The 15,970-nt window shown below is 37.6% G+C and overlaps 2 long non-coding RNA genes across 2 annotated transcripts; both read left to right on the top strand.

Annotated features, from left to right (window-relative positions):
• Positions 1-12,460: 12,460 nt before the first annotated feature.
• LOC134213954 (uncharacterized) lies at positions 12,461-13,214 on the top strand. The gene is made up of 3 exons (XR_009979587.1): positions 12,461-12,639; positions 12,700-12,857; positions 12,917-13,214. It is a non-coding gene; the product is annotated as an uncharacterized LOC134213954 (long non-coding RNA).
• A 2,109-nt stretch (positions 13,215-15,323) lies between these two features.
• LOC134213948 (uncharacterized) lies at positions 15,324-15,751 on the top strand. The gene is made up of 2 exons (XR_009979584.1): positions 15,324-15,396; positions 15,468-15,751. It is a non-coding gene; the product is annotated as an uncharacterized LOC134213948 (long non-coding RNA).
• Positions 15,752-15,970: the final 219 nt, after the last annotated feature.

The raw sequence follows: 15,970 nt of genomic DNA, 5'->3' as shown, positions 1-15,970 counted from the left end.
TCACCTTGTACCATGCTGGTACAACGTGGAAAACCATGGTACAATATGTACTAGGGTATATTTATAACCGTGGTACTTGTACCACCAGTGTGTCTTTAGGCTGTGAACCATTCCACCGATTCGTTTAACTTTTAGTTAAAATTTGATACTTCAATGGTTATTTTCCCATCGTGATTAAAATTTTACTCCGAAGCCGACCCATTTGAGTTCTGACAGATTGATAGTTATTCAGAACGAAATGGATTTGGCGCCAATTTTTTCGCGAACAAAGTTTAACTATCGAACTGTCAAATCTAACCATGCTCCGGAGCAGGGTTATTTTTAACCACGGCGAAATAACCATCGAACTGTCAAATTTTAACTAAAAGTTAAACGAATCGGTGGAATGGTTCACAGCCTTAGTATAACAAAGTATAACCAGCACATAAACGAAGCCGGGGTCAACCAGGCGAATAGCCAGTTTAGAATGACTTTAAATCTATTTAGTATAGATTTTTCTCAGAGTGTAGAATATACACGGAAGAAAAAAATACCCAGCGTTGAGTTTTTTGACGTAGGACTACGTCTGTCTTTTCTATATTGGAGTACACTTTACGATTGCGAAAATCGGGGACCGTCACGAAAATATGATAGACTACCCGCATAATTACAAACTGTACATGGATATTTTCCCGCACGGTCGACAACAGTATCCTTTACTGTTGACAACTGTAAATGAACAATCTCATATATAGTTTTAACAGTTTGTAGTACGGTTATTTGACAAATAACAATATGTTGAATGGGTTGTTAAGTTATGCCACCATAAAAAATCGTCTGTTTTCGCGTGCAAAATTTTCGCTCAACAGTATGATAAAATGTTGACATATAATGCAGGAAATAAAGAACATTTTAGAGACAGCATGTTATATTTTGACATTTAGTGATGATGTCGAGCAGTTATGGTTGAATCGATCGAAAAGTATTCGATAACCGCAACGTAAACTGTGAAGCTATATCTTACATCGTAATAATTATTCTGACCATATAACATGTTGTTTTTTATTATACGGGTTTAAACTTCAATATCTCAGCCATTTCTCGATGGATTTTCATGGATTTTTTGGACCATACGATCAAGCATGAGTCAACGCTTCTTTGTATTAATATAAATATACTATTTTTTCACTATTTATATGATCGATAATTGATAAAAAGTTTAGAAATAGGTAAACTAACCAATCACGTACATGCATCACTAGCACAGACATCAAGAATCAATCACTTGCGGGTTTGGATCTAATCCTCAGTTTGAACAAGATTTCACGCAGAGCGGACGCATCAAAGTGGAGGCGCTGGTAACATTTTCAACGGAAATCCATCGCATTGGTGGTGGTGCTCGATGTGTTATTGTGATTCTCGAGATATTATAGCATTTTGCTTATTCACCCCTGCCTCGCTTAGTTGTGCGCCGCTAAGGTATTCTGTCATGTTGTGGTACTTACTCAATTAAAGTGTAGAATATTACATCACAAATTAAACACAATTGCACTACTAAGATCCACCTAAACAATATACCGAACGCAACGCAGGCGAGAGAAAAGCAAAAACTACTAAACCTCGAACAATTCCACTAAAGAATATATTTTCGTAAAGGGACGACAATATGCTGCATACCTTAGAAGCGAATATGGAAAAGCTCACCGAAAGCTCACATCTGTTTGACATGGGTTTATTTACTTTTTGCATGGCGCACAACTCGGCGCATGGGACTCGGCGCGTAACTGGTGAGCCAGTATGCTAATTTTAGAAAAGAATCGCAATACTGCAGATTATTCAACTTCAACGAACCAGCATTTCATACACTGAGGAAAATGGACGTATGATTTTCAATCAAACGCCTTATGAAAATTTGCCACAAGGAATCGGTATGAATTTCAATATGTTGCCTTATGAAAGATGATTTTCATTTAAAAAAAAGTGAAGTGCGCCAGACTGGGTTCGAACCATGGACGTTGGGGTCGGGAGGCCGGTATGTAGACCACACGCCCATCGACGCTTGATAACTCGGGAAGGTAACTGCGTATAAGAAGCACTGTTGATGGAATAATCAGTCGAAGATTCATAAGGCGCCAGTTATGAATTTCGATAGTCCAGTTCGCTGAGTGTATGAAGAAAGGGTTGATCATAAAAATAGCACTGCGGCGATCCCGCACCGCCAGTGCCGATGCTGAAAATTTATTACAAATTGTGGTGTCAGTTAGTTGGAAAGGAGCATTGGGAGAAGAAAATTGGTTCTTCTCAGGACCAAATTTTATGGAAAGAAAGTGTTAATTGCGAAAATGAACTGTTTCGGTGGCATCGGGTTTGGCGTGGTAGCTTGGTTGCTGTTAGTGATCCCATCCAATCAAATTTACTGCATCATCTCCTTCCGACGCACTATCAAATTCGCTATTTACGATTGAGTTTTGCACTTTGAAGAAAGTTTATTTCGGATAGTCGCATCAACCATCTTTTGTATAAAATGGTGGCTTTTGTATGAAATCAATGAAGACGCCGCCTCAGTGAAAACTGTCTACAGCAACCACCCATCGGTGAACTTCGCTCGGACAGACAGATGCCGAAAGATAATGTTTTGCAATATGAAGAAACTTCGTCTTGAGTCAAATTTATGTTGTCATTCCTCGCAACAATATACGCATCTTAGATAAACAACATCTCATAACCAAATTCAGAATCTAGCGAGAAAATTTCATAGGATTCTTAGAATTTGTCATTCTCCGAACGGTCCGTTGTCTGCGGAATCCCGATCGAAATGGCTCGCGCGCGCCGAAAAGCAGCTTTCTTATATCTAATGAAGTAATTCCATTAGCCCCCCTTCATTAATCGTTATGAGTGCGAAATATATTTACACTCATATCAGTCACAAAACGGCGGGGCTAACGGGCTTAATTTATTGAATACGGACACTGCAGCACGAAAGCGTGGTTTGGCGTGGTAGCTTAGTTGCTGTTAGCAATTACATCCATTCAACAAATTTATTGCATTACAGACAAACAGACATAACACTTTCATCGTTCACAGATTTACTGGCCAATTTAAATAATTATTAGTTGGCCAATCGATCATTCGTGGCGCGCGCATCGGATTTGCTCGAGTTTAACGTTTGCTCACTACCGTCATCTGGTTCGCGGTTTGCCCAACGTAGTGGAAACAACATATGTCGATACACACAAAGAAATTTCATTCACGGTTAGATGACTTTACCCATTAATGGGTACTATGTTATTGTTGATATTATTCCCACCGTGAAAAATTCACCCATTTTCTTGAAAGCGCCACTACCCATTTTAATGGGTAGTGGCGCTTTCAAGAAAATGGGTGAACAATATCAGCAATAACACTGTACCCATTAATGGGTAAAGTCATCTAACAGTGTTGGTCCAATTAAAAAAACCATTGGTTAAAATAAAAAGTTTCATTAGCTCTTTTTCGTAGAGAGTTGTGGATATTTAGAGCAAAAGTCAGCAAATTTTTAGGAAAAAAGTTGATAGTCACTCGGTGCCCACCCCTGAAATAAAAGTTTATATACTTTTGTAATAAATTGTAGTACTGTCAAACCTAAATGATGACACCGTTGGAATAAACATTGATTTTTCAAAGAAATCACCCCATGTTTTACCTGTTTCTCCCTCCCTTCCTCCTTTCCTTTCTCGTTTTCCCCACAATTGACTTTTTGGATGGTTCGTTTTCAGGAAATATTTAATAACAATTTATCAATAATTAATAAATAACATTATTTAGTTGAAGCCATATTTAACAGCTGCGCCAATTTGCACAGCTGGCCGAGCAGCTGGCGAAGGTGGAAAATTATTCATGCTTTATCGATGCGAAATTCTGATGCGTCCTCAATTTTGATGGAAAATTAATTATCTAAGGTAACAGAAATGCGTGAAAGTCCATATCCTTTCATCACAAGGCACGCCAACTTGGGAAGTCATTCGGGAAGCCATTTCCAATCCAATAATGGTCGATCGGGTAAAGAATCTGCTACCTGAAAGCAAAATAGGTGGAAAATTGTGATGGTGAATCGACTAAGCTGATTGTATATAAAATACCAATAAATGTATTGTTTCGATAACTTACCTCTGCTGTCGGCTTAATTGAGAGGGTAGCGAGCACGTTGTAGATAAAGGTATTTAACAAGAAGTCTAGCTCTTATGGCCACGGCAAAGAACAAACAAATTGCTGCAACTGATCCTGGCTGATGGCACACACTTTTTTGATCGGATTGCAGCCAACAGACAACAACAGAAATTCCAAACAGTTACTGTCACTTGCAAAACAAATATATATTTTTGTTTGAGTGGTTTGACAGTTGTACAATTTTTGTAGTGAAAAGAACAACTTTTAAATGAACACACTAAATCGTGAAAAGTCACTTTTTAAATAAATATATCGTTTTCGAGCATAAAAATTGTACTTTTATTTTTAATAAAATTGAGCACTTTTTAATTCAAAAGGACAAATTATTTGATAGAATAATGTTTGTTTTTTCTGTGTAGTGTTTGTTGGACGATGAATTTGATGAGTAAATGTTCAATGCAAGGGGTAAGCCACTCGGCACACTTTCAAAATGACTAATTGTGCCCACTGTGCCCTGAAGTGTGCCGACATGTGCCGAAATAAAAATAATATTGTTTTTGGCAGCACTGGATTTAATGATAAATCGGCATCACGGTAATATATTGTTTATGTTTATTTACCACGCGTCGGAAATTTTGGAAATTTTAAAATGGATCACCAACCGGACCAGCGGGAACTACTAGGCCCTGTTCCTTCCCATGTAAGTTTCAAAATCCTTGTACCGTATATTGGTGAATATGCTGATATCCGTCTTTATTCTACTCTACAGGAATAACAAACAGTACTGATGGATTTCAACGGGCAAATAGCTCCAACAAAAAAGGAGGAAGTGAAGAAAAAGATGTTTATTCCGGAGAAAAATATACATTTACAGTGATTTCATGTTCCGTCGGTGTGTTCCAACACGACAGGTTAAAATCATTGCCGATTACCAGGGGAACTACACGACCCCGAGCTACGTGCCGTTCATCGGTACGCAGCTCCAGATCAAAGATGCCGCCAAGAACTAGATCATCATGAACGGTAACATCATCTGAACGGTATTACAACTCGAACCAGCCCCAGGCCGACATGAAGCACTGTTTTGGATGTGTTATGTGCTCTCGATCGAATCGCTTCACCCACAAATGTAAGCGCAGATATAAGAAGGGTCTGCCGACGCCCTATATCTCCGCACATCATGTGAAATAAACGCGTAATTCGTACCTTTCCGTCACCGACTCAGGCAAGCATTGAAATTCATTGACCTGAACGCCAGATCATCAGCTGGCCAGCAGTCACATGAACTCGCAAAACTGGTGAGGGATCGGGGATCGTACACTTATTACGTAAGCATGTTTTCTGGGTTTTCTACACCCCCTCCCCTTATGTAAGATTTCTTTCATACAAATGATTTTTGATTAATACGGTGCGTAAGAAACCTCCCCCCATCCATAAGTGCTTACGTAATATGTGTACGGCCGCTTTATGTTTCATTTGCATTTGATATGTAACCTAATAAAATATACATTTAATCGAACTTATTTTAAAAAGAAAATTATAAGGAGCTTTTTAGTGGAATGGATTTTTATTAAATCAAATTATGTTTTCTTTTTTCTCCATTTAAAACATCTTAACGTTTCCATCAAAAATGGTTATATGCTCATCGGCGTGGCTACCATCTTCATCGGCGTTCTTGTTTGTACCATACTCCTTCGTCGTTATCTCCCAGTCGTACAAAGGTACTGCCGCTGAACCGCGAAGCTTCCAGCGCTGAGATCAGAGTGGGTGCTAGATCCCAGATAATCATGCCGAAACTAAAATGAGCAATCCTTTTAGCGCTCATGGATCTGCTCATGGACAACTATTTCCTTAGACTGCAGTACTGAAGAATTGCCATAAAGATCTTAAAAGACGGCGATGCAACGACCTTTAAAGAAAAACAATAAAAATATCAACTTCAATCGCAAATACAAATACAACAGATACAACAAAAAAGGTACGAGGATTTGTTTAGTGAGATGACTGATTCCATATTTGCTATTTCATTTATCAACGAATACATCGTCCGAAACGTCATCCATTATTGCATCCCGGAGTTGCAACCGGAACCTTTCAAATGGAATGTTCATTCTTTAGCAGTTCAAACAAAATTATTTTTGAATTTCGAGCTCAATCCTAGAATTTCGAATCGAATCGTATTTGGGGTTCCCGGTCGAAATCCTCTGGGTATTTTTGCTCTTCAGAACGCGCGCCAACTTTTGTAATACGAGCATGCACGCGTTGTATTTTGAACAACAGCTTGGGCGTTTATTGTTTGCGGGGCTAGCATATGTGCGACGTCTCAATGTGGTGGATATATCATAACCTATACGATTTTCAAAGTTGTTGTCTTCTACAAAGTAGTTCAGGTGGTGTAAACCGCCAGACTACCCGGAATCCTTTGTTCTGAATTTCCGTTTATAATCCTTAAATAATTCTGCTCTGAATACCCAAACTAATTCCTAAACTAACCCGCTTAGAATTCTCAGAGAATTTCGCTCGCAATCCATAAAGGAACTTCCAAAAAATCTCGTTAATTACCGGAGAGTTATTTGCGAAATCCCCAAAGATTGCGTTCGGAATCTACAGAGGATTTTGGTCTAAGGCCAGAATTAATTCTTTTGAATCTATTCTAAGGGATTCTAGAAATATTCCGTTTGGAATCGAATATGTTGGGAAAATCGTTTGATTGTTTAATTTCTTACTAAGCAGGTACTTACGTTGCGTCCTTTGTACACTCATGGATTTTCGGGACATCGATAATTATCGATTAATCCAATCCTTATTAAAAGTGGTTGCATCCTTTTAACCGTATTACTCAGTGGAGAAAATCGTGACTGTGTGGCATCCCATCCAAATTTTTCTACAGTCGTTTTAGAGCTTTATAAAGTGGCTGTGGCTAAATAGAATGTTCCGTATATGTACAAGGTTCTAAATAATCTGAAAGTGGAGAATAAAGTATATTATTGTAGCTTGTAGTTATCCCATAAATTTTCGGTGAATCTTACCATTTCCGTCGCAATTCCACTGAATTGCGTTTGATGGAGTTATAAACATCTGATGGATTGATGTTTTACGCTTTGACACTTTCATGACAACTCAGCTGTCAAAACAGGAAATCGTAAAGAAGGGTGCCCAGACGTGCCAAAAGTGTGCCGAAATGTGCCGCCGGCACATTGTGCCGAGTGGTTTACCCCTTGGGTTCAATGTGTTATGTCTGTTTGTCTGGGATTGCATCATCCCTTCAATCAAGCGCTTGTGATTCTGCTACCGAAGAGTAGCTTTCTGATGGCGCAAAGCGATTAAGTTTTACACTTTGAAGAAAGTTTATCTCGGATTGACCTACTTCTTTTGTATAAAATGATGGCTCGGAAAAAAACTTATTTCAATTCTAATGACTAACAGAAACATAACCACCCGGATAAAACAGTACCATAGGCTCAATAGTGTAAACAATTGGATTACCATATGCTCTACGGTATACAATAGGATATATTGTGTTCTGATGGTTGCACATATTGTATCAACACCGTGGATATAATACGTCAACATAGTTCTCTAATGTAACAATACTTGCAATTGTTATTTTGGATCATTTTAGTAAGTAAGTTTTAATTATTGATAACTGATGAAAACTTTATTCAAAATGCTAAACAATATTTACCCCATTGCGAGAAAATGCATTATTTTTCTCAAAAAATTCATTGTTGAACGTTAAAGCCGTCATAATTAAGAAATTCAATTTCGTATTGTTTTACTATAAAAATACAATCAAATCTAATGTAACTCGGACGGTTTTCTTAGGATATTTCCAAGGGGCACGACACTTCCGCTTTTATGGAAAAAATCACCAAAAAACCTATCAAACTAAACATTTTTTCAAATATCCTATCAAATTCATCTAAGCGTGCATTATCATCGTCTATTCTTTGATATCTGTTTCTAATCTTTTATATCCCTTCCAAGTTTTTGTCAATTTTGGCAAAAGGCCTTTTCACGAGAAGTTAGAAAAACAGCTGATTATGACAACGCATGAAATGTGATGAAATGATACAAAAGAGATAGACCAAAACAAACAAGAATCTTTCGTGAACCCAGCCAATAGTACAGGACAGAAACACCCGCGGGAGACGCAAACTCTTCCGTTCTTATTCCAGTTTCTGTACCGTTGGCCAAGTTCATCATGATGAATTTCTTCAAATGCCGCAGATGTGAAAACATCGGTACGGATGATGCATTTAATTTGTTTTGCACAGCTATGCGAATAAACAGTGCTTTTCGAGGTCTCCCTAATCAATGATCGAAAACGACATTAAAAGCCGGAACCTCGACCGCAACAGCAAGAGAAATTAAAAAGAAAGATACATTGGAAAGCATACCACAAGCAGGAACTAATAATAATAAGGTTATTAGTTCCTGCCACAAGCGTCGCCACAAACTGATACAAAAATTATCAGATGCGGAGACATCCTTGGGCACATCGGTACCAATTATTATGAATTTTAAGTTTGGCAAAAATGTTAGAGGTTATTGTATAGAACAGTATCAAAAGAAAACCAACGATATTATTTCCTCTTTGTTTGTCATTCTGACAGCATCTGGACAGTGCTACACGCGGAAAAATCCGTTTCTAAGCATTTCTAATCGCAGGAAAGATAGCCCAATTTGAGTTAATTTACACACCAAATTTTTTTCGCCGAAAATCAGCATAATTTTGCTGAATTTTGCCGAGCTGAACGGTCAGCAATCATTTCAGCGAAAAGAATTTACTGAAAATTTCAGCGGGTCAAGTTGTCATTTCATTTGACAACTATTTACTGAATAATCAGCAAATACAAAAAGTTTGCTGAAAATTCCGTAGGTTTTGGCCATTACAGAATTTGACAGCAACATGCTGATTAAATTCAGCAAAATACATCTAAACGCTGATATCTTCAGCTTTTTCGATCTTCAAAATTATTAACCAATTGTTATTTTTCATATTTATATATTTATTAACAAAGGAATTAATTAAACATTAAAAAACAATATATAGGCAAAGTAGAAATACTAGAATAAGAGATCGGAAAAGACGCCATCTTGTTTCCAATCGAACCTTCAAAAGCGGTTCCATTTCGACTTGGTTACTTTTTGCATGCATAAGAAGCAAGTATAAAGTTCAAGTGCTGCCAGTATTATTTTCATGTTTTCATGCATTTTCATACGTTGCCATTTCGACAGTTTTTCACTCCGCCGGTCTCTGGTTATATAGGGTTGCTAAGGCAAAGGTAATCCTTTTTCTTTGTTTTTTACAGGGGAACGACCAAGGGAACGACGCAAGTTTTTCCTAGCCGAAAAATCCCGAAAGAAATGGCATATTCCACATAAAAGACGGCAAATTTCGTGCGACTTTTTGCGGGATGTGCAGTCTTTTTATGGATTTTCCAGCTTAGAAAACTTATGTCATTCTCCTTGGGTCTTCTATGATTACAATGGCCCGAAATGCAGGACGTCCTTTTCGATGGGATTTGCTGAAAAAAGAACAATAATTATTCTGCATTAGCTTTATATAAATATAAACACACATATGATTTTATTTATTAGATGTAATACTCACAGGAATCATGTTGTATTGAGGTTGCTAAGCCCAGTGTGAAAATTACGTAAAAACAGGTAACCATTTTATTATCATTGGGGTTCTTCCGCAGAACTCGATGAAAACAACAACAAACAAACTTCAACTCAGTCATCCCACCTGGTGAAATTCATCAAACTTGAAGCCCTGTGACTGGAAATGCAGGTTCGTGAGCAATTGCACCATCTGGGTTAACTGTTCTGACGGCTATTTGTTATTATTTTCATCGAGTTTGGAATCAGCTAGGCCAGCCAATGTGAGCTGTCAGCAATCTCAATTGAGCGAAATTAAATGCACCAGATAAATCGTTCCTGTTCTAAAATAAACAAAATGGCTACTTCTATCTAAACTGAAATTGTCAAGTCGATGGGACATGCTGAGCCATCAGTAATCTGGAGAAGTATGCTGATTTTCAGTGGAGACAAATCAAATTACTGACTTTCAGTAAGCTACCAAATTGCTGATTGATTTTCAGTAAAGCATTTTGCTGAAATACTATTTAAGATTTTGGTGTAAGCTATTTTCATCTAAGACACTGAAAGTAACGTTCGGAAAAATATTCAAAAAATCCGATGAAAAATATGGGAATTTTTTTGAGAATTGTCTTGTGTCGTGCCCCTTGGATATTTCAACAATATAATTACGATACACTCTATTGTTTGACAAAAAAAGTGTATAAAAAAATCTCAGATTTTGTATAGTTACGATACTTAACAACCCGTACGAAAACTTAATTTACAATTAATTGAATGGTTCAAAACAATACACTCTAATGTATTTCTATTATTTCATCTACAGTATAATCTAAGGTCAATTTATTGTTTTTGATAGTAATGTTACAATAAATTGTATTGTTTTTCTATAATATTTTTTATTCGGGCAAATAATCTTGCCAGAAAATTTCACTTTCCGCCGATGACAGCCAAATCGATGAAGACGCCAATACCTCTTCTCGGATAAATAGTTTCCTGAAAAGAACTATGTGTAATTAATTCTTGAAGTTCTCTTCACTTTGCCACGTACGTTCCCATCGCGGGCAAAAACCAAACGGTGCAAAAAATATGTATTTGCGTGTGGTTTCGTGCCACTTCTGATTCTGCTTATTTCTCCTTCGGACATTTTTGAGGATGGTGTCTTCTAGGACTGTGATATCCTCCATTGAAAGCCAGTCGAGTGGCTTCAGCGTAGTAAAGGAATAACAATCATTATCAACAGGCTGTCAAATTGCACTGCACGCTTATCTGGGCATACCCAGAACCGTGTCTAATTTAGGGTGAAATCAGGAGTGATTCAGTTTGATTCTAAATTTTCGACCACTATTCTAGTTTGCATCTGGAGCAAAATAGAACAAACTCGCTGGTTCCCCAGCAGTGTTTTATTCATGTTTTTCAAATTTTTAATTAATTGAAATCATTATATTACTGCCAAGAAAGGCGCCGGAATTGCAAAGTGGATTGATCCGTAGATAAAATGACGCATCCATACACCAAAACAATTGAAAAATATTTGAATCTCGTGATTCAATCGTGGTTCAAATCTGCAGAAAATAGAACGAAGCGTTATACCAGTTTTATTTTTTTGACAGTTGACTGGTATAAAAACTGAATCTAGAACAGCTGCTGGGAAATTCAATGTTTCAGATTCATATTCAAACTGACAGCCCCGAACGATTTGAATCACTGCTGATTTTACTCTTAGGTTCGGGTATTGTGGATGTATTCGATATCAAGATTTTCCCGATTACTCTTACGGCTACTCAGAGTAAGCGCAAAAAATCGAGGGGAACGGCAATGTTAATGTCTCATAAAACTTGATTTTAATGATTACAAATATTTAGTCAAATGAAATCAATTCTTCAATATATAAAATAATGTAGCTATTTTTTTCGCGGTTTTTTGCGGCAAGTATTAAACATTCCATATCTCACGAGTCACGATCAGGTAAGAGCAAGATTACCGGTGGTGAGTTTAAGCCGTTTGGCAGCGCAGTATCATTACTTGACACTTTACCGGTCGCTACTAAACGCGCTGCTATAACAGTAGCGCGACTGACAGGTGACCAAATTTGGTAGCGCGATAAGAGCGCTGCTATTTGTTGAACTGTCAACTGTCAAACGTCACCGGTGCGGAATACACAAGGGCCTCATACGCCTGTCACTGGCGAACAAAGCTCGTGTACTCTGCATCGAAGCTTAGAACCGGTGTTAGGGCGCAATCGTTAATGCGAACATTTTTATATTCGGTTAGTTACTGCAAATAAATTCTTTTTCGAGTCCCTATAATCGAGCAGGTATCTCAAGCATACCATATTGTTATATTGCTGCATGATTGTGTGTTTAATTTTGATAAAATATCGAAAACAAAAGTGTGCATAAAAATTGCCTCGCCATAACAAAAAGGTGGTAGAGAATTAACACTGTTGTTTACAGTTTAGAACCAAATCCAGATGTCGCACATGTTGGGGTAGGGATTCAGTGCTCCGCCTTCTCCCCCTGGAAAATAGTGACCGATACGGAAACGAGTGACGAAACTAAAACGAAAGCGCTGCGCGGGTGATTAAAATGCTCGCGACCGATAATGATGCTCTAATAAATATCATATACATCTAACTACCCCTCACCTACTGGGACACGTGCTCATTCTTCTGTCCGCCAAAATTGCAAATGTCAAAAGCACGTGGTTCACGCTCGTCCGGCTGAACTCAAATTTGGGTCAGCATAACTCAAAATAATAACTTCTACTGAAACGTCAAACGCTGAGTAACTGTGATTTATTATTTTGAGTAGCTTTGACTCATATTTGTATAAATTGTATCCGAACTCAAATATGAGTTCACCGCGAAAATTTCGAGAAGTCCAACGATTACTGGTAGATCCTCATGTAAGTTTTGTTAACTGAACTCAATAAAACATTAGATTATTTATTGATTTCTTGTTCCAGCATTACGACGACGACATTTAAACGCATGCTTGAAGCAACGGGAAACAGCAAGTTTGAAGAGCGTAACTAACATGATGGTGCCATAGTGAACAGTTTTCAGGACTGATCAGATTGAACAACATATCTCTCACCAGATACAATGTTTCGGAAATTTATTGGTTTGTCCGCGGTAAGAACTATACAAAGAACGTATCCTAAGACATTTTTTCCCTCCCAGGCAACCCCCAGAAACGCTCCCAGACGTATCATAACAAGCGACCACCGAAGATGTTTGAGGACCTTTATTTATTATTATGTTTATTAGTTTAGTCACAGATATCTGTGGTTTAATATTGTATTATCCTGAAAGAGGATATGAACTACAGAAAAAGATTATCGCCAGGCGTTGATTTTCTCTCAGTCATGTTTTGTTCAATGACAGCAACAGTTTTGTTCAATGACGGCAGTGACAATCTTTCTCTGTAGTTTAATAACCTCTTTAATGTTGCTGTAATAAATGTTATTTTGTTTTTTTTATTCTATTTCGAATTGATTTTCTTTAAACTTTGCTCGGTTGCTTTTATTAGATTTGACAAACTCAAAATTCTAAATATTTGATTTTATGATTTTGAGTAAATGTAACTCAAAATAAATATCTCTCTCCTGCACTCAAAATTGAGTTCGGGGACCTTAACTCATTTTTGTCTTGAGCCAGTTTTTACGATTTTGAGTTAATCTGACCCAAATTTGGGTTCAGCTGAACGAGCGTGTTCGAGGTAAACAAATATTCGGCTTTTCACTCAGATTGCTGGTTGGATTTTTTTTACGTTTACTTTGTCTCGCTCAAACCAACAGCGAATATTGTCGGCGTAGCACCAACTTAGAATTCGGAAGTCCGGACTTCCGAACCGAACTTTCTTCCGAAGTTTTATCTGTCAAACTAATGGAAGCGTTGTTTAGCGCATCTTCAGGGGAATCCAGCGCACTATTTCCGAAGTTGGGAAAGTTGCCTGTATCTGGAGAAAAATCCAACTTCGGTATAAAAAGCGGTATAAATTTATTCCGGATACACAATATACTCAATCCAGTTGAATCCCGAAATTGGTTGCTAGGGAAGTTAGATTTTTCTCACAATCTGTACGTTAAACCTAACTTCGGAAGTGGTGAGCTGAATAGCGCTTCGCGATGTGAAAACAGCGCACCACTTCCGAAGTTAAGGTTGGTATCGTGTTTAATGGAACGTACACACGGTCAAGCAGTTCGACCAACATTGACTCCACCTCTCGTTTATTCAAACATCCATCAAGTTTTACCAACAGCGGCACGAACAATCAATTTATTCGACCAACAACATCACACACGAACGACCGAAACGCCAACTTGAGCACCAACCAACAAAAAATATATGGGGGTTTGTGCAATTTCACTACAAATGCTCAAACATGTTCGGCGAACCTTGACTCCACCCCCGACAACTCAAACCAAAATCAAACCGTTTTAATTTTTTCCAACCGAGCCGCCAACTGTCAAATGGTTGTTCGAACAACTTCACACACGTTCAAACAATGCAGCAACCGAAGCGTTTTCTGGGGGGTGGAGTCAATGTTCGTCGAACTGCTTGACTGGTGTGTACGTTGCATAAAAGAATTTTTTTTCTATCTCAATCTCGACCTCTAAGGGTCTGTCTCATTTGGAGAATTAAACTGAAATTAAACTTAAAAGTGACATTTCAATAATTATCAAATAACTGCTCGCAAACAAGATTACTGACAGATATCGAATCATTTTGCATCGATGTCTTATTGGAATTGCTGGGTAGCACCAGCCATTCTTATGACTGGGTTATTTAATAATTTTCGAACTGTCACTTTTAATTTTAATTCTCCAAATGAGACAGAACCAGCATTGACGAATATTAGTCTATGCTCTAAGGGTCTGTCTCATTTGGAGAATTAAACTTAAAAGTGACAGTTCGAAAATTAGCAAATGGTGCTGCCCAGCAATTTCAATAAGACATCGATGCAAAATGATTCGATATCTGTCAAAAGTAATCTTGCTCTGCGAGCAGGGTTATTTGATAATTATTGAAATGTCACTTTTAAGTTTAATGTCAGTTTTTTTTTTTCTCTCGCTTTATGGCGCAGACCTGTTTGGTCCATAACAGCCAAGTCTTGTAGGAAAGTGTGACTACATTTCGTCACTCTACCGTAACTTAACGACCGATCAAAGTTATTTTCTTGCAGTTATTTTCAGTGCCGGGTAATGTCATATCAGTTTTTGTTTTGTTTCAGTTAAACATTTTAGGAAACATCGTGATTATTCAAACAGTAATTTCAGTCTCTCCAATGAATTGAGCTATTTGCTTTATTTTTTGCAGATCTGTGCTTGTTAGAATATCTATTAATTCGTGTCTATTGTACACTCAAAATAATCAACCCGTTAACGTTACGTGAAAAAGCACGTAACAACAAAATCTCACTTCACTCATTTTATCTGATGCTCGTAAAACGTAAGCGGTGTAACATGATTATTATTCAAATTTTCAGCTAAATTCAGCTAAATAATATGATTTATGTGAATTTCATGTCACTGGACATGTCACTCAGATGAGAACTCACTCAGATTGTTTTTAGTTCTGTCAGAAACAGTCAATAATTAGATATATTTCCTTACAAGTTGTGATTTCTCATGTGTATGCAGAAGTCGATTGATTATGAGGTTTGTACCATTTGTTTGCAAGATCTTTTCATACATTCATACATGTTGAAAGATTTTAAAATTATTTGCAGCGAAACATTGCCGAACCACGAAGGAAAAGTTGCCAACAGTAAACTAACCTCAACTGATCATCCCGTGTTATTTCCACACGATGTAAATGATTTCCTCCGGCGTTGATCCGGTTCCCGGACCTAGCCCGCACAAACCCGCACAAGGTATGCCGTATTTTTAGCGGGATATGCAGTCTTTTTCGGGTTTCCTCGGCTTGGAAAAACTTGTGTCGTTTCTCTGATCAACAGCCTAAAGATGTATTTATGATTAGATTTTCAATTCGGAAATAAAAACTGGAAAATAATTCTTTGTCACATCTTTTATTTTTCATAGAGCAAAAGCAAAACAATCTAATTCAAATTAGTCATGACAGTAATAAAACAGTCACGTAATCTTCATATGATACTCTAGTAACAGCCGTTTGAGTGGAGCTGAGTGCCTCCACCTTTGAATCACTTAATTGTTACGTGAAAAGTGCTGTGGAAAAAATCCACGTCTTTATTCACGTAAATATGATGGGAAG

Source organism: Armigeres subalbatus, chromosome 1, assembly GCF_024139115.2.
Source record: "Armigeres subalbatus isolate Guangzhou_Male chromosome 1, GZ_Asu_2, whole genome shotgun sequence".
In the NCBI taxonomy this organism is placed as follows: Eukaryota; Metazoa; Arthropoda; class Insecta; order Diptera; family Culicidae; genus Armigeres; species Armigeres subalbatus.
This window is presented reverse-complemented; position numbering and strand designations above follow the sequence as displayed.